This window comes from Euprymna scolopes, chromosome 2 (assembly GCF_053919585.1).
Source record: "Euprymna scolopes isolate OS-2025 chromosome 2, ASM5391958v1, whole genome shotgun sequence".
NCBI lineage: Eukaryota > Metazoa > Mollusca > Cephalopoda > Sepiida > Sepiolidae > Euprymna > Euprymna scolopes.
Window position 1 is genome coordinate 125907011 of NC_136483.1, and position 19883 is coordinate 125926893.

Genomic DNA, 19883 nt, shown 5'->3' on the forward strand with positions numbered 1-19883 from the left:
TCTGTGGCCAAGGTCACTGGGAAAATGGTGGGATCCTTCTACCGCTCCAGAAGATATCTCACTAATGTGATATAATGTGATATAATGTGATCACGATAAACTCTGCTTCACACGTAGAGAGAGATACAATCTGTTGCTTTTTAGATTTCCATGAAATAATAGGACCATTTTCTGAGAGTCTGAAACAATATCCAGATACACTCTTGCGATCTTCGTCGTTTGCCCAGTCTGAATCCGAAAAAACTTCTAATTTTAGGGGATTTCTTGATTTTCTAAATACTAACTTCTGTTCGTTAGTTCCTTTTAAATAATGGATTTGTTTAGCTCTGTTTAAATCCTTCATTGTTGGTCGTGATAATTTTTGTGACAGTTTTGTTACTGTAAAGCATATGTCGGGCCTGGTTGCAGTCATTAAATATATAAGACTACCTATAATTTTGCGATATTGTGTGTCATTTATTATTTCAGATTCTGGGTGTATATTTTTATTAATATCATTTTCGACCAATGTAGAGCATTTCTTGCACTTTCCCATTCCAAATTTTAATAGTATTTTGTCGATGTATCTTGATTGATTCATCGTAACAAGTCCTTTGCTTTGAGTAAATTCTACCCCCAGAAACCAGGATATTTTCCCAAGATCGGTCATTTTGAATCTTTTACTTTTTTTTTTTTTTTTTTTTTTTATTCAATTTTCACCCCAAACAAGGCACAGTGCCACTTTGAAGCAGGGGGCTACTATTAGGGGCTTAATTAGCGGGGTCATTATGAAGGGAGAAGAGTAGAAAGATGTTTGTTAGCATTACACTTGAACTTCTGCATATCATTGCAGTTGGGAAAGCAGAATCCCGGAAGGGAGTTCCAAAGACCCGCAGTTCTGGGGAAGAAACTATTGGAGTAAAAGGCTTTCTTGCACCTAGGGATCTCTACTGTAAAGGGATGAGATTTAGTAGCTTGTCGGGTTTGTTGGGGGTAGTTACGTCGGGGAGGTACAAGTGTTTGCAGTTCGTCAGAGCATTCACCATTAAAGTATTTGTAGAACAGGCAGAGGGATGCAACATCTCGTCGATGGGACAGAGGTTGAAGCCTAGATGACAGTTCAGGACCTATCAGGTTGGCGACTCTCTTTTGAACCCTGTCCAGGAGCGAGAGACAAGCAGCAGATGCACCAGCCCAGATGTGACAACAGTACTCCATACATGGGCGAATGGTTACCTTATAGAGGTATAGGATACTGTCAGGCGTAAGTAGTTTTCTAGCATGGTAGAGGGAGCCAACCTTCCTTGCAGCAGCCTTGGCAATGCTCTCAATGTATCTATTCCAGTTCATATTCCCTGTAAACGTTAGGCCAAGGAGTTTAAAAGAAGTACTTTCAGGCAATGTGTTCTTGGCCATTGCTATTGGTGGTAGAGAAGGTTTCTTGTAGTTATTGAAGGAAACAAGCTTAGTCTTAGCAGCATTGAATGTGACCAACCATTTTTGTCCCCATTCCACTACGGATTGGAGGTCATCCTCTAGTGTTTCTGCCATTTCCTTGGATATGTGTTCATTTGTTTTCCCCTCATATCTGTTATAGAGAGTGGTGTCATCGGCAAATATACCCATCTCCGAAACAATTTTATCAGGGAGGTCGTTTGTGAATATCAGGAATAATAGAGGTCCAAGGATAGACCCCTGAGGTACTCCCGCATTTATGTCATATTGTTTGGATGTACCTCCGTCGAGGACAACTGATTTTTCTATTACTTAAGAAGGATTTAATTACATTATGAATTCTTCCAGTGATTCCATATGATCTAATTTTCCTTAGAAGACCATCGTGCCATACCCTGTCAAAAGCCTTAGATATATCAAGGGCCACCGCTCTACCCTCCCCTGTTTTATCCAATGAACGGTATATACGTTCAGAAACTACAGTTAAGATATCTGCTGTTGAACGGGCTTGCCTGAATCCATATTGTTTGTCAGTCAGGAGTTTAGCAGCTGTTAGGTGCTGGACTAGGGCCTGATTAACCAAGGACTCAAATATCTTGGCGAAAAGCGGGAGGAGGCTAATGGGGCGATAATTTAGTGGGTCAGTTCTTTCACCAGAATTCTTGAAGACTGGTACCACAGAGGCGGTTTTCTAGCAGTCAGGAAAACAAGATTCGTTAAGGCATTTATTGTAAAGTTTGGACAGAACTGGAGCAACCTCGGCAGAGCATTTTTTTAATAGCACAGCCGGGATGAGATCTGGTCCACATGCTTTTGAGGTGTCTAGGTTTTTTATAATAGCATGTACCTGAGAAGGGGTGATTTTCAAATTGTCAAGTGTGGCGTCTGTTCGCAGAGGAAAATCAGGGAGTGAGTGGTGTACTTAATTTGTTCTTCACATCAGTTAACATTATGTCACAATTTGATGCGATTAAAATATCATCGACCCACAAAACCAAAATCAGTAGTTTATCGTCTTTGTGTTGGGTATATAAACAGGGGTCTACAGCGCATTGTCTAAATTGTTGTTCAATAATATAATCATGAAATACTGTGTTCCAACACTGAGCACTCTGCTTTAGACCATATAATGACGTTAAGTTGCTACACGCTATTTTTATTTTTCATTATAAATCCCTCTGGAGGGGTAATATAAATTCCTCAGTCTATTGGGGCATTCAAATAAGCATTTTTTACGTCCATTTGATGGATGTTTAGGTCATATTGTGATGCGACTTACAGTAAAATTCTGATTGTCGTTAGGTTTGTAGTCGGTGAAAACGTAGAAAAGTATTCTTTACCATAAATCTGAGAGTACCCTTAGCAACAAATCTTGCTTTGTACTGTTCTACGCCTGATGCTGCACTCTTTTTTGTAAAGACCCATCTGGTAGAAATAACATGTTTATCTCTTGGGAGAGGCACTACCGTATAGGTATCATTTTCGGTTAAGGCATCTATTTCTTTTTTCATGGCAATTTTCCATTCATCACAATGTTCTGAATTAATTGCTTCATTGAAGCTTTTTGGCGCATTTTCTATTGAATAGCAATAGTCGATTTGATAATCTTTTATATTGTCGACCACAAAAAAATCGGGTCGTCTTCTATTTCTTTTGGGATATCTTTTGACTTTATCATCATCATCATCATCATCATGGACACTCTCGTCTCCGTCATTTTTATTGTTTTCGTTTGTTCTAATTATTTGAGGTAATATAATTTCATCCTCTTCATATGACGGGTTTTTGTCTGTAAAATTAAACGTGTCTGTGAATTTTACACACCGGATTCTTTTTATTTTATTTTTTTTGGGAAAAAATATTAAATTGGCTGGACTGTTTTTATCGTATCCAAGAAATATACCTCTGTCGGCTTTAATATTCAATTTACTCTTTTTCTCTATATATGCGAAGCAAGTTGAACCAAATATATGCATTCTGCTTAAATTTGTTTTTTTTTACCGCAGAAAGATTCATATTGAGTTTTAGATAGTGTTTTGTTAAAGCACCTGTTGCGTATATAGGCTGCCGCCATAAGTGCATACGTCCAGAGATTTTTAGGGAGTTTTGATTCAATGAGTAGGCATCTTGCCATTTCAAAAAGTGTCCGCCACGCACGTTCAGCAGTCCTGTTTTGGTGTGGCAATCTAGGAGCTGATGTTTCATGCCTGATATGATGGTTGATTAGTAAAAGTTCAAAGTCTTTATTGGTGAATTCTGTACCGTTGTCAGAGCGAATACACTTGATTTTACCGTAGGGGGCCATGTCGGCTAGATATTTCTTAGTTGCTAGCAGGGTATCAGATTTGTTCTTTAAGAAGTAAACGATTATTAAACCTGAATGGTCATCTACGAAATTCAACACATATCTATAATGTTCTCTGGCCATCGGTTCTACAGGACTGTTCAAGTCACAATGCACCATTGATAGGATTTTTTTGGCCTTTTTGTCTGGTATCTTGTTTTGATAGTTTGTCATTTTCCCTTGCGTACAGACGTCGCAGTTGAAGTTTTTTGATGTTTGTATTTGCATTCCATCAACTACAGTCGGCAACTTTTTGATATCAGAAATATTGCAGTGTTCAAGAATTTTATGCCATGTCTGGAGATCATGGCAGGCGTTTTTTGATGGGACTACGCTATTTAAATAATATAGTCTTCCATTTTCTTTAATGTCGAATACAGTTCCATTCAGGTATACCAGTTTTGATTTATTGGGGCTAAAGTTTATATTTGCACCTTGTTTTGTGGCAGCTTGTACAGAAAATATATTTTGTTTAAATTTTGGGATTAGAAGAGCGTTTTCTAGAATACAGAAACACGGTTCACCTTTATTGTTCTTTAGCGAGATTTTCGCATTGCCTCTTTTCAAAACGATATCATTGACTCGACTCCCGTCAGCTAGTTCTACAAAATGATTTTGTGGCTTAAAGTTGGGATCAAAATTGATAAAATCAGATTCCTTTGTAATCACATGTGCCGTGGCCCCACAATCGACAAGAAAATTATTATTGTTTGTTGAAGCATCAAATGTACACGAAAATAAAAATGTATGTTCGCTAACAGAGCTCTCTACATTTTTAATGTAGTCGCCATTTTGAGTCCTGTATCTACATTGGAAACTCTTGTGATTAGGTCGTCCACAATTATAGCAAATAATTTTTGTACTTTTCTTAGGAAAAAACTTGCTTTTGGCAAAGTTGCGTTTTTTATTCCTGGCATGGGTATAATTCGATTTTGGTGTTTTTATGTGTGTATTTTTAAATTTCATGATATTTGTGGATTCGTTTTTTTCTGTGATCATTTTTTCAGTTTCTTCGTAACTTCTGAGTGCTACCTTGAATTGGCTAAAAGTCATGGATTTTTCTTTCTGGGTTATCATGGTGGTAAATGGCTTGAAATCACTTGGTAATCCCTTAAGGACCATGGAAATTAACAGACTGTCACTTATAACTTCACCAGACATTTTTAAAGAATTTGCAGTTGTCTCGGCTCTTATAATATAATCAGTAATAGTTTCGGCTTCCATTCGTTTTAGAGAGGTCAGTTCAGTGTATAAAGAAATAATTTTGGGTTTTCCTTTCGATAAATAATGCTCTCAATATGTTTAATGCTTTGCGGCCGTCATCCAGGGCTTCTCTCATTACCAGTGATAGACTTCAGTCATCTAAACACTGTATTAATTCCGCAAAGACAGTTGCGTTCTTTTCAATGAATTCGGGGTCATTTCTGTTTTCAGGTTGTGTTTGTAGTACTTTGTGTAGCTTTTGGATTCGTAGATATCCTAGAAATTGACCTTGCCACAAATCGAATTTTGATTCGGATCCATCGAAATAAAGACGCACACCTCTAGTAGTGTAAGCCATTTTGAGTTTCAGAACAGTTTCAGATGGTTCGCTGTTACACACAAGTCCTGGGAGGTGACTTGTTTGTAGTAGACAGTTCCACAGAACAAAATATTCTTCCCGTGCCGAAACCCGGGAAAAGAACATGTGAAATTGCTTCATAAATATTAAACCTTTTCTGGAGCAATTTAACATGTTCTTTTCCCGGGTTTCGACACGGTAAGAATATTTTGTTCTGTCGAACTGTCTACTACAAACAAGTCACCTCCCAGGACTTGTGTGTAACAGCGAACCATCTGAAACTGTTCTGAAACTCAAAATGGTTTACACTTCTAGAATGCAATTCTCTATCTATATAAAAGCCAAGTACGTCCAAAGATGGAGTACTGCTGCCACATCTGGGCAGGAGTTGCTAAAAACAGCCTATCCTGCCTTGACAGAGTACAAAATAGACTTTGTGGCTTGGTGGGGGATGCCCTTTTCTCTTCCCTGCAACCTCTTTCCCACAGAAGAGACGTAGTGAGCCTGTCTTTGTTCTATCGTTATTTCCATGGCAAGTGCTCATCTGAGGTCCATTCTCTGGTCCCCCCTCGCCAATCTTTTTCAAAAAACACCCGACTAGCTGAAACCACCATCAATAATTATCCCCACTCCTTATCTGTGCCTAAATCAAAACGTAGTTTCCATGAACAAAGCTTCTTTCTTAGAACTGCACGCCTGTGGAACTCTGTTCCGCTTGCCTGTTTCCCTCCCGACTTCAACCTGGATGTCTTCAAGTCCAACACAAACAACTTCCTGATGAACCGCCCCTAAGTAATGACACCTTATCAATTCTCCAATACTATTGCTACACTAGCAGTGTCAGAAATTTTGTGAAAATAGCGAATAATTCCACCCCATCTTTCCAAGCTTATAACTCCTCGAAAAATGCAATTCAAGCCCTAATTTTTTTTTTCAATTAAAGGAGTAAGGACCAAGATTTCATTAAAAAAAAAACAAAAAAAAACGTGTTTTTTTTTTTTAAAAAGGTTTTAAACTTCGGACTTTACAGGTAAAATTCTACGAGAACAATATGTTCTTTTTGTTTTAAATTTGAATATATTATGTATTGACCTTTTCTCTTCAATTTGTGAGTAAATAATTATGTACTTATCCGGGTCTAAATTAATTATTATTAGACATTTACAAAATTAATTACAATTAATTAATTATTATTAGACATTTACAAAATGGGAGGCGTGAATTATTCGACCCCCTGTCTTTCCAAGCTTATAACTCCTCGAAAAATGTAATTCAAGCCCGTTTTAAAACTATATCGGTGCTTCTACATTTTATTGCCAAAATTAGAGACGCCATTTTATTTCACGCACCTGCTATCCAAATCCAGGGGAGAAATCATTATTATTATAAACTATGTCCGAAGCATGAAATAAATAACAAAAAAAAATTAAACTGGAGAACGATTGCTTCCGGAAAGGAAAAGAATAAATTTGCCTAAAATTATCATTTACTTCCGGAAACGTATTGTTTCTGGAAAGAATAATAAAAAAAAAATAATTAAAAACAAAAAACTATTTTATAAAAATCCAATGTTGCTTTCATTACAAAATTGTTTTATTAAAATTATATTTTCTTACGAAAACTTTTCAATAAATGTTTTTACAGTTATATTTTGATTCCCAGTTAAAAAAATAACAATAAAAAACAACCCACTTTCCGGTTAAAAAAAGAAAAAAACAATCTTTGAAATTAATTTGTTGTTGACCCTTCAAAGTTGCTTTAATTAAAAAAAAAAAAAAAATGTATAAAATTATTTATTTGTTCGAAAAAAAAAAACACACACACACAAAAAAAAAAACACACACACACAAACAAAAGAATAAACAAACAAAACAATTATTTTATAAAAATCCAACGTTGCTTTCATTAAAAAATTGTTTTTATTAAAATTATATTTTTTTACGCAAACTTTTCAATAAATATTTTTCCAATTATATTTTGATAAATTTTTATACAATAAATGTTTTGGTTTTTAAATGGCGCTCGCCCAGTTTAAACAACTATGAGTTATGTCATTTCATTTTCTGTTTTTAATAAAAAAAAAAAAATGTTCCATAAAAAACTTTCCCGTTCTCATTAATTAAATCGAAACATTTCCAATCAAACAATTACGGATATATGTTCTCTTTCCCTTTCGGCAAGACTGTAGTTTAGGTGGAAAAATAATCTCGAACCCTTTATCACATAAAAGGAACTTATTTCCCTAATCACCGGTACGTTACTATGTCAATAATATATAAACAATATTGGTATTTCAGAAGTTGTTTTTGAAAACAACTTAAAAAAAAAAAAATTCTATTTATATTGCTTTTAATTAAAGTAAAAAAGGTTTTCGTAGGTTACAATTATGAAAAGTTCTATTCATATTTAAATGTCTTATATGTTCCGTGCTTTTTTTTTGTACACAATGAATACCTTTTTTAATGAAGGTGCTAGTGCAGAGAGTGCTGTGGCTGCTGTGCTGCGCTGCCGCTATTTTTTAAATCGTATTTCCAAGTTTAATTAAAGTTTTATGATATTTATTTTAGTCAATTGTAAGGTTGAAGTATAGAATAGGTACAAAACATCCTCCCCTCCCCATGTTAAGAATGGCTTTTTAAATAACGTTATTATTTACGTCCGGATCACTCTCTGCACTAGTACCTTAATGGTAAACAATATATGGAAATAAACTTTAAAAAGTCTGATAATTTATTAAGTTTAAACAATATTTTTTGTTAAATAAAAATTAAAAATTGAATCATGTGATTATTGTTAAATTACGTGACTAGTTATAAACGATGCAAATTAATATTAAACACGCGTAATCTCTTGCAATTTATTATTTCTCTATTTAAAATTTAAATTTATTAATTATAAAACGTTCGGTACTTATGTATTTTTGTTACCGTGCTAAAAAAAGGTGCTTAAAATATCGTGAAACGTTCTGTTTAAAATTAAAAAATGTTGTTTAAAATAAAGAAGTAAAAAGTGAGAGAAAAAAGATATCGTGAAACGTTTTAAAATAAATAAGTAAAAAGTTGGGATTCTTTAAGTTTTTTTCAAAAACAACTTCTGAAATACCTATATTATTGACATGGTAACGTACCGGTGATTAGGGAAAGTAGTTCCTTTTATGTAATAAAGGGTTCGCGAAATTATTTTTCCACCTAAACTACAGTCTTTCTTTATTTACTTTTTTTCATAGTTCTTTCCGGAAGTTTAATTTTTTTGTTATTTATTTCATGCTTCGGCTATAGTTTAAATATAATGATTTCTCCCTTAAATTTGGACAGCAGGTGCGTGAAATAAAATGGCGTCTCCAATTTTGGCAATAAAGTGTAGAAGCACCAGTAGCACCACTATATCTACCTCAGCATTTTCTTTAATTTTCTATTTTTTAGCGATCATCAAGAACCCTAAGGTGTGATCCCCTTATGTTGGACATTATTTCTCGTTCTCACTTAACACTCGACGCTACTTTTTTTTTTTTTTTTTTTTTACTCAATAAACGCTTAAAAAATAAACCACTAACAACTTAGCCAGCTAAAAAATTCGATTTTGCTCTTGTAAAAACAACAGTAAATAAGTATAAATATTTTAAACAATATTATGCGGTCTGTAGTCTCGTTTTTTTAACAGAATAAAGGCTTCCAAATAAGTAAAACCACTAACAACTTAGCCAGTTAGGTAGAAAACGGGCACTTAGAAAATCGATTTTTTTTTTCAACAACAGTAAACAAGTAAAAATATTTTTAAAAAAATATATATTATGGGGAGTATAGTCTCGTTTAAAAACAATTCCTCCTTCAAGAACGGTCATAAAATGTTTTCAATCGATATTTGTTCAATAAGGGACCAGTTTTCTTACCCAGCAAAAAGGGACGAGTTTTCCGAAATTTGTTTGAGGTATTGTGGCGAGAACTTTAGCTGAGTGGTCTTGTGCCTAATTTTTTGTTTATCACTGTTTTGTTATCAACGGTAAATATCCAGATACGCTACTACAGAACACCGACCACTCTAATTTGTTTTTTTTAATAGGTAATTGAGGTCGCTGACAACGAATCTGATAGTCAAACTTGGGGCAAATTTACCGTTTGCATGGTATTTACCCCTGAACCCACGAACTACTTTCCATCATTTTGCAGCTTCCGTTTATGCTACGCGCATGCACGCTGTAGCATAAACGACGGCTTCACCAAGCAAACTACGTTGGGGGAGGGGATTTTTATTTTTTCCAGTACATAGAATTTTCTAATTTTCAAAAATACATTATAGCACTTTTTGGGTGGAAAATTTAAAATTAGCTGAAAAAGAAATAAAACAAGAAAAGGAAAGCACTCCAAGTTGGAGTAGTGGGGGGGGGGTAATTTATCTGTTTTTGTTTTGTTTTTGTTTTTACCTGGAACATAGAATTTTCGGGTTTGTATTACTGTTACACAGATTCGAAAAAGTTGTCAAAAAACAAATATATTACAAATAAATGTTATCAAAGGCAAGATAAGTTACTTTTCTACCAAACTGGATATAATTTTCGTGTTTTTATTCAATGTAACATGTTTATTCAGCTCGAAAAACATACAGTGTTTACCGATGTATTGGAACATTCAAGATGGCGTCTTATTCTCTCTTTAACACGGTAAGTGTGGGAAAAGATGTTATAAATAAAAAACAGGATAAAATACTGTTAAAAACTCGCTCAATATATGTTACCGTGACATATATTCGGCGGATTTTTAATAGTATTTTGTATAGTTTTTTTTATTTATAACACTTTTTCCATACTTACGGTGTTACTTTAACACCGTAAGGGTGTGAGACGCCATCTTGAATTTTCGAATACATCGGTAAACACTATGTTTTTCGAGCTGAATAAATATGTTACATTGAATAAAAACACAAAAGATATATATCCAGTTTGGCAGAAAAGTAACTTATCTTGCCTTTGATAACATTTATTTGTTATATATTTGTTTTTTTGACAACTTTTTCGAATCTATGTGTAGTGTACAGTAATACAAACCCGTATTTTCAAATTTTCAAAAAGTAACGCACCGATATTTACCAATTAGAACACCATTTTACATTTTCCGAAGATTTTACTGTGTACATTGGGGGCGCGAGCCGGGGGCGGATGTGATGTTGGGGCGCGCGTGCCCCAACATCACATCCGAAAATGTAAAATGGTGTTCTAATTGGTAAATGTCGGTACGTTACTTACGGAAAAACGTTTAACTAAACTGCAAAAGCACCTATTAAGCCACATAAGTTCGGTGTGTGTGTGCGTGTATATATATATATATATATATATATATATATATATATATATATATAAACCTTTACGGAGATGGTCCCAACATCCGCCTCGTTCTGAGTTCGGGGAGAGGCCGTCCGACGTAGGCGGTGTCGAGGCAGAAAATTACCCCTTCAATAAAGTGCCCAGTTGTTAACTTAAGAAAAAAAAAACCCGTTCCAATAATTAGAATTTTTATTTTTTAATTTTAAACAGTTCAAATAATTAGAATTTTACAAAAATAGTTCAAATTTTGGATAATTCAACAATTCAAATAATTGGAATGTTACAAAATAAACAGTTCAAATAATTAGAATTTTACAATATAAACAGTTCAAATAATTAGAATTTTTGATAATTCAACAGTTCAAATAATTAGAATATAAAAAAATAAACAGTTCAAATCCATGCTGAAGGGGTTTTAGGGTTAGGGTAATTTTCTGCCTCGACACCGCCTACGTTAGACGGCCTCTCCCCGAACTCAGAACGAGGCGGACGTCGGGACCATCTCCGTAAAGGATATACATATATATATATATATATATATATATATATATATATATATATATATATATATATATATATATATATAGCCACTCTGATGAGTCGTAGACAACGAAACACGTGTCAGTGGATAATTACATTTTAAAAATAATATATATATATATATATATATATATATATATATATATATATATATATATTATTTTTAAAATGTAATTATCCATATATATATTATTTTTAAAATGTAATTATATATATATATATATATATATATATATATATATATATATAAATAAAAAAAAAATAAAAAAATTCGTTTCCAAACACTCTAAATGAAATCTTCGTTTCCCATGGAAATAAAAACCGTAGAAGTCCGTGTGAAATTCTGGTCGTCTTGCGTTGCCGCGTCATCCTAATTGACGTCTCCTCTTTAAAAACTCAAATCAGCGGCTTGTTTTTTTTTTTTTTTTTTTTTATAAGTTTCATTTTTTTCCAGGTAAATCAACCCCTTTTTTCTTATTCGTTTTTTTTTTAAATCTTTAAATTGTGTTATTCCGTGTTATAAATGAGATTATTAAATAATGAATTGCGTGATGCTTTAAAACAAATATTTTCTGGGTAAAAAAAAAAGTACTTTAGTTTCATTTTTATTTTTTAATTTTACAAATCGGTTAAAAATAAAATATTTTTTATCATAATTATTATTTTTTAACTATCAATTCGTAAAAATATATTAGAAAAAATATACATTGGTGTTCAGCTAAGTACATTTTATCATCATTGCTTATTTGTACAGTTTAATTTATTCTGCCGTTTTAATTCGTTTGTTTTGATTTCCAGGTTTTCTTAGGTTTGGCAAGTAAAGAGCCAATGATGGATTGATTCTGAGGAGGTTGAACCTCGACTTGTCCATGTAAACTACAAATATTTACCAATTATCTTAAATTTCAATTCTGTTATTCCTGTTCTGATCGGTGTCAAAATATACACAGAGAGACCATTCCTGTAATGACCTCTGATCCCTATTGATTTTGCGATGTCCACCCACTCAGGCTTTGCCTTCTCTCTTTGAGAAGGAGGTAGTTTATTGCTAATCGCCTGAGGCGCCTTCGCCTAGAAATAATAACGGGGCTGCTCAGGCACTTTTTGTAAATCAGAGTGCCCCTCCTCTGGGGTGGTGACTTCTCAATCACACTTCCCAACCCTGGTGTCTACAGTGGGGAGAGTACTAAAAAGCTTATTGGTGCTCATGCACTTTCTGATCCGCGCTATGTTTTTAAATCGTATTTCCAAGTTTAATTAAAGTTGGTACTCCATGCACTTATTGATTCGTGCTGAAATAATAACGTTATTATTTAAAAAGCCATTCTTAACATGGAGAGGGTGTTTTGTACCTATTCTGTACCTTACAATTGAATTAAAAAAAATCATAAAACTTAAATTAAACTTGGAAATACGATTTAAAAAATAACGCGGATCAGTAAGTGCATTAGCACCTTAAAGTTTATGTTTTTTGGGGTTTGTATTACTGTACACATAGATTCGAAAAAGTTGTCAAAAAACAAATATATAACAAATAAATGTTATCAAAGGCAAGATAAGTTACTTTTCTGCCAAACTGGATATATTTTTGTGTTTTTATTCAATGTAACATATTTATTCAGCTCGAAAAACATACAGTGTTTTCCGATGTATTCGAAAATTCAAGATGGCGTCTCACACCCTCTTTAACACCGTAAGTATGGAAAAAGTGTTATAAATAAAAAACTATACAAAATACTATTAAAAACCCGCCGAATATATGTCAACCTATGTCACGGTAACATATATTGAGCGAGTTTTTAACAGTATTTTATCCTGTTTTTTATTTATAACATCTTTTCCCACACTTACTGTTAAAAACTCGCTCAATATATGTTACCGTGACATAGGTTGACATATATTCGGCGGGTTTTTAATAGTATTTTGTATAGTTTTTTATTTATAACACCTTTTTCCAAACTTACGGTGTTAAAGAGGGTGTGAGACGCCATCTTGAATTTTCGAATACATCAGAAAACACTGTATGTTTTTCGAGCTGAATAAATGTTACATTGAATAAAAACACAAAAAATATATCCAGTTTGGCAAAAAAGTAACTTATCTTGCCTTTGATAACATTTATTTTTTCGAATCTATGTGTAAACTTCGCACTTTACAGGTAAATTTCTTAAAAACAGTACTTTTTTTTTTGTTTTAAATTTGAATATATTATTCATTGACCTTTTCTCTTCAATTTGTGATATATAAGACTTTGGTACATAAATTAATTATTTACTTTTTAATAGACGTTTCAAAATGGGAGGCGTGAATTATTCGACCCCCTGTCTTTCCAAGCTTATCACTCCTCGAAAAATGTAATTCAAGCCCTAATTTTTTTTCAATTAAAGGAGCAAGGACCAAGGTTCCATTAAAAAAAAAAAGAAAAAACAAATAACGTAGTTAAAAAAAAAAAAGGTTTTAAACTTCAAACTTTACAAGTAAAATTCTACAAAACACTACGCTTTTTTTGTTTTAAATTTGAATATATTATTTATTGACCTTTTCTCTTCAATTTGTGAGTAAATTAATTATTTACTTTTCGGTGAGTAAATTAATTTACTTTTTAATAGACACTTGAAAATAGGGGGGGGGGCGTGAATTAAAAAAAACGTTTGTCTAAAATATTATATTCGGTTTATTGGAAAGAACATAAAATTTCACATTGACCCTGAAAATATCGTAAAAATAGAATCAATAGAAAAATTTTGATAGATTTTTAAAGTTTAAAAATTGAAAAATATTGAGTTCGGAAAATTCATTACTGTTTTTAAAAAAAATAAATAAAATATTTCTATTACTTTTAAAACAACTTTAATAGTTTATTTTGAAGTATAATCCATAAAGAAAATAAACAACCCACTTTTAACAGAGAAATTACGAGATTTTTATATTTTATTTGCAGTTTCGTGTTAGAGGTGTCAAAAATTCCTACAAAAATTCTGATACACCTACGGTAACATATATTGAGCGAGTTTTTAACAGTATTTTATCCGGTTTTTTATTTATAACATCTTTTCCCACACTTACCGTGTTAAAGAGAGAATCAGACGCCATCTTGAATGTTCCAATACATCGGTAAACACTGTATGGTTTTCGAGCTGAATAAACATGTTACATTGAATAAAAACGCGAAAAATATATCCAGTTTGGTAGAAAAGTAACTTATCTTGCCTTTGATAACATTTATTTGTTATATATTTGTTTTTTGACAACTATTTCGAATCTATGTGTACAGTAATACAAACCCCCACCTCATCTTTCCAAGCTTATAACTCCTCGAAAAATGTAATTCAAGCCCTAATTTTTTTTTTTTCAATTAAAGGAGCAAGGACCAAGGTTTCATTAAAAAAAAAACGTGTTTTCTTTTTTTTTTTTTTTTTTTTTTTTTTAAGGTTTTAAACTTCGGACTTTACAGGTAAATTTCTAAAAAAACAGTTCTTTTTTTTGTTTTAAATTTGAATATATTATTTATTGACCTTTTCTTTTCAATTTGTGATATATAAGACTTTGGTACATAAATTAATTAATTACTTTTTAATAGACATTTCAAAATGGGAGGCGTGAATTATTCGACCCCCTGTCTTTCCAAGCTTATAACTCCTCGAAAAATGTAATTCAAGCCCTAATTTTTTTTTCAATTAAAGGAGCAAGGACCAAGGTTCCATTAAAAAAAGAAAAAACAAATAACGTAGTTAAAAAAAAAAAGGTTTTAAACTTCAAACTTTACAGGTAAAATTCTAAAAACACTACTTGTTTTATGTTTTAAATTTGAATATATTATTTATTGACCCTTTTCTCTTCAATTTGTGAGTAAATTAATTATTTACTTTTTAATAGAAACTTGAAAATGGGGGGGGGGCGTGAATGAAAAAAAACGTTTGTCTAAAATATTGTATTCGGTTTATTGGAAAGAACATAAAATTTCACATTGACCCTGAAAATATCGTAAAAATAGAATCAATAGAAAAATTTTGATAGATTTTTAAAGTTTAAAAATTGAAAAATATTGAGTTCGGAAAATTCATTACTGTTTTTAAAAAAAAAAAAAAAATTTCTATTACTTTTAAAACAACTTTAATAGTTTATTTTGGAAGTATAATCCATAAATAAAATAAATAACCCACTTTTAACAGAGAAATTACGAGATTTTTATATTTTGTTCGCAGTTTCATGTTAGGGGTGTCAAAAATTCCTACAAAAATTCTGATACACCTACAGAATAGGTACAAAACAGCCCCCTCCCCATGTTAAGAATGGATTTTTAAACAATAACGTTATTATTTTAGCACGGATCAATAAGTGCATGACTGATGAGTACCAGCTTATTTATTTTGCAAATATGGTGTAACAAATGATAAAAATGTAATTGAAATATATTACAATATTTTGTAAGTCTTAATTGGTACATTTCGTAAGCGTCGATACCGAAATACCCTGGTCAAATCACCGTTTAAAAAATCCCCCGCGCCTATAAACCTTAAAAATCGAATCGAAAACTTGAAAACCAGATGAAATAAACTTTATTACCAGAAAAGATGTATTTCCCCAGTTATTATTTTAGTAAGCACGAATTACTATTTCGTTATCTTAGTAAAATAAAATATAATTATTAATTCTTTTATTAATTCTTTTTCACTGAAAATTAAATAAATAAATAATGAAATAACCCCCCCCCCCAACTCCAATTTCTTCTTGGCCAATCAATAGGTACCTCCAACCCGCTCCACAGCTTTACCCCCCTCCAGTATGTAACACCATGTAACTGTAATTTATCATCCTGAGATTTTTACCATTTAAAAAAAGAAGCTTCAAATAAACTGCTACTATTGTTTTTAAATTTTTTACAGCATACAAAAATAATGAAAATGCGAGACAAAAATTGGGTTTATATTATCGATGCTTTAAAACAACGTTCCTATGTAGTGACGTTTTTTAAGCCGTAGACACACCCATGTTTTAAAAATCTAGCAAAAATCAAATAATTGTCATATTTTCCTGAAATTTTCAATATTTATTCATCTATATATATATATATATATATAAAAGTGTCCGTGTGTGTGTCTGTGTACATTTCCCTACGCAATAACTCTGTCAATTTTTAGTCTACAGACTCGAAATTTGATATACAGGGTACCTCGATTTTCCCAAATCGAGGTGATCGGTTTTTGGCCACAAATTTGGCAATTAAGGGGTCAAAGTTCAATGAGAACTCTACCAAACTCCTCCGACAATTTTGGGTCTATGCACTTGAAATTTTAGATATAGGTTCCTTGGACATGGATCTAACTTAATAACTTGATTTGAGCCCAAAACACAATAAATTTTAAGGGATCATAATAGGGGTCAAAGTTTTAAAAAAAAATTGACCTCTGCGCCGCAGAGGTCAATTTTGTTTTAACTGTCTGAGTAATTTGGAAGAGACCGCAGAGATTACTCAGACAATTTCTGGTCTAAATATTTGAAATTTTACATAAAGGGTATTCAGAGATAGGGCAAGCTTTTTCATCAGTTTGTGTCGAAAATTTTTAGTTACCAATATATAAATGTATGTATGTTTGTTTGCATGTCTGCCTTAAACTTTCAATAGAGGCGACGGATTTTACCAAGATCAGTATCGTTTTAAAGTTCGATTTTTCATATGACAAATATCGAAAAATTGGCTAAAAACATATCTTCCCCTTCAACTAGGCACTTTTCTCCGGGGGTGGTGGGGGGTCACTTTTTTTGCCGATATTTTTTAAAGTTATCCTCTCCTTTAGATTGTTTAACCTTAATTTAAAAAAATGTCGCTTCCGGTTTGGCGGTGGTCATAACAGCATAAACGTTAGATTTTACCCCGTTCTTTTCCTCCTTTGCGGTACGGGTTCGAGCCTGCCTTCCTACTACCACTTTTTTTTTTATTTTGCTCAACATACAAATCCAAACACCTGGGCAATGCCGGGCTGAAATGCTAGTTATTAAATAAACTTACATAAGAAAAGTAGGTTTCGTTAAACATATTATCGGAATTTTTTTTTTTTTTTTTTTTTAGGTGTTCTATCTCCTCCCCCATATTTCATGTTACGAAAATTAAAAATAAATGTAGGTCGATAAAAATTTCAGATTTTTTAAAGCTGAAAAGATCAAATAATTAAAAAATAGTTATATATATATATATATATATAATCCCGTTATTTTTTTCACTTACCTTACAACTATAAATAAAATTGGACATAAAATCAATATGTTAAAAAACACTTTTTGATAATTATTTTTTTCTCAGTAATATAATTATTTGAATTAAAACAAAAAAAAACAGAATTCTAAAAAAATTATTATTTTAAGCTTTAAATTATATTAATCTCTATATAAATAAAATGAACTCATTTTTTCCCCGTCTGATTTTGACATTAATAGGATTAAAAATCAAGATATTTCATGCAAATATAATATGCACAAACGGCAGAACAATATCTGAGGTGTGTTATAGGCTTATTATTTCTCAAATTCCTCGATAATCTTAGATTTCTATACTTTTTCTGCTGAGAAGTCACGGCCAAAATCGGTTAAGATCAATGGAAGTGGTAAAATATTTTCTCTCTAATAAATTCCTCCTCCCCCTGCCACCACTTAACACCGTTTGGGGATCGTTCACAAGGAACAGTTGAGAAGAGAACACCGGTTTGGCTTCGTAGTTCTTTCATGTGAAGTTATTTAAAATCACTAAACTAAGCTGCAGTGCTCTGTGGCGTAGTGGTTAGCGTGCTGGACAATTCACATTATATTTTCACGTTCGCGCCGACCTACTGTAGTCGTTTTTTTTTTTTTTTTTTTTTTTTTCCTAAACAACTGGAATGGACTTTTCTTGGTGGCCGAACTGTTAACGTTGCAGATGTTTTTTTTGTTTTTTTTTTTCACACTTTATTTTCCTACTTTTACTCATGACTCCGGGTTTGATCCTTCCTACTTACCTACCATAACATTTTTTAAAACTCCTCCCCCCCCCCCCGTTCCGGAAACAAACACTCGGGCAACGCCGGGTACCCCTGCTAGTTTCAAATATTACGTGATATGAAGTTTAAACTTTTTTTTTTATATAACAGGTTTCCAAGAATAAAAAATATATTCGTATGACTCTTGAGATAATAAAAATTGCAAAAGCAAAATCAACTAAAAAAAAACTTGTCTGAATTTGATTATTTAAAATGACTAAGAGTGATAATCAAATTTTGTACCTTTTTTGAAAAAAAGTATGGAGGCCTATAAGCAGCAGTATCTTTAGATACATGTATCAATAGAACAGGTTAAAATTAATTTTATCGTCTGTGTAGTTTGTTATTAAAAAATCTATTTGTTTTATAAAAGGTAAGTCTTATATTGTTTTTTATCCATTTTTTTTTATTGTACATTTTATTTATTCACAAATTTCTGCATAAATGCTCTTCCTGATGAGAAAAGAAAAAAAAAATTCTTGTAACAGAAAGTTTTTTCCAATATTAGTTTGTCATGGAAATGGAGTATTAAGCTAGTTAGTATTGAACTTAAAACAATTACACTTTTTAAAAAAAAAAAAATTTAAAACTACCTAATTACTTAGGGAATGTCCTAAACTCAGGAATATCATGAACAAACACGAGATGGATTTCCCAGATCCGCAATAGGCCAGTCATATCTACTCCGTAAATAGGCGTGGGACCAACATAGCTTTCCTTTTGATTAAGGAAACTACCCCAGGCTCTTAAACCACATAAAATCAAAGCATATTTCCTGCATAAACCGAGCAGAGAAAAAGCCATTTCAAAAGTTCCACACATCAAACTAGACAAACCAGGCTGGGCAAATTTTTCAAAGGTATCCGAGCTTCTGAAACTCAAAAGCCCACTGTTCATCTCTAACGAGAGATCCCAATTTTTAGGTTCCAGATTGGGGACCTCTTCTCCATCACTCTAAATCTATTGAGAAATAGAAATTTTGCTCCCGTTTAAGAATCCGAAAGTGTAATGATTTGGGCTAACAATATTGAGGCACACCTTCAAATAATTAAGGCATGAAAGGGCCTTAATTACCGAAATTGACTCTTATGTCAGAAAAGTTAGCCGAAAAAGAAGTTTCAGTCTCATGTTGAAATAATTCAACAGAAGACCTCTGCATAACATAATCTGCATTCTTACAGATTTTCTAGGGGCTGAGTTACACAGGTAGCCAAGAAATACCTCAGAATCAGACAGCCAACACTCTAGTGAAAACATTCAGTCAAGCTTGACTTTGCTAAACTCTTGGCAAAATAGTCTCCCCTTGACCCCATATATAGACAAGAAGATATAGAACCTGAAGTCCTAAAACTTTTGGAGTGACATTTGTTCCGGAGGTGCATACTTGCACCGAATGCAATACTTGCAGTAAGTACTTTAAAAGTGCTAGCGTCATCCATCCTGGGAAAGAGTTGCGACAAGCTAAACTCCAGTTCCTCTTCCAAATAACATGCGCATCAATGCAAGATAACAGGGCCTTGCAATCTTGGCTACTGCATAAATTCAAACAGTCTCCCTGATGATGTTGGTTTATGTAACATTTTAACTTCTACATATCAGTACGACCAGGGAAGCAGGTAGCAAGAAGGGAATTCCAAAGTCTAACTGGTCAAGGGAACAAACTATTAGAATAGAAAA

At 32.7% G+C, this 19883-nt stretch overlaps 1 protein-coding gene across 1 annotated transcript in view; it reads left to right on the forward strand.

Moving 5' to 3' along the window:
• Positions 1–11459: 11459 nt before the first annotated feature.
• The window catches only part of LOC145295968 (uncharacterized), a 358155-nt gene continuing 349731 nt past the window's right edge, over positions 11460–19883 (forward strand). The window contains exon 1 of the mRNA XM_080141890.1: positions 11460–11650. The gene's annotated coding sequence lies outside the window, so the exon portion shown is untranslated. The remainder of the gene's footprint in view (positions 11651–19883) is intronic.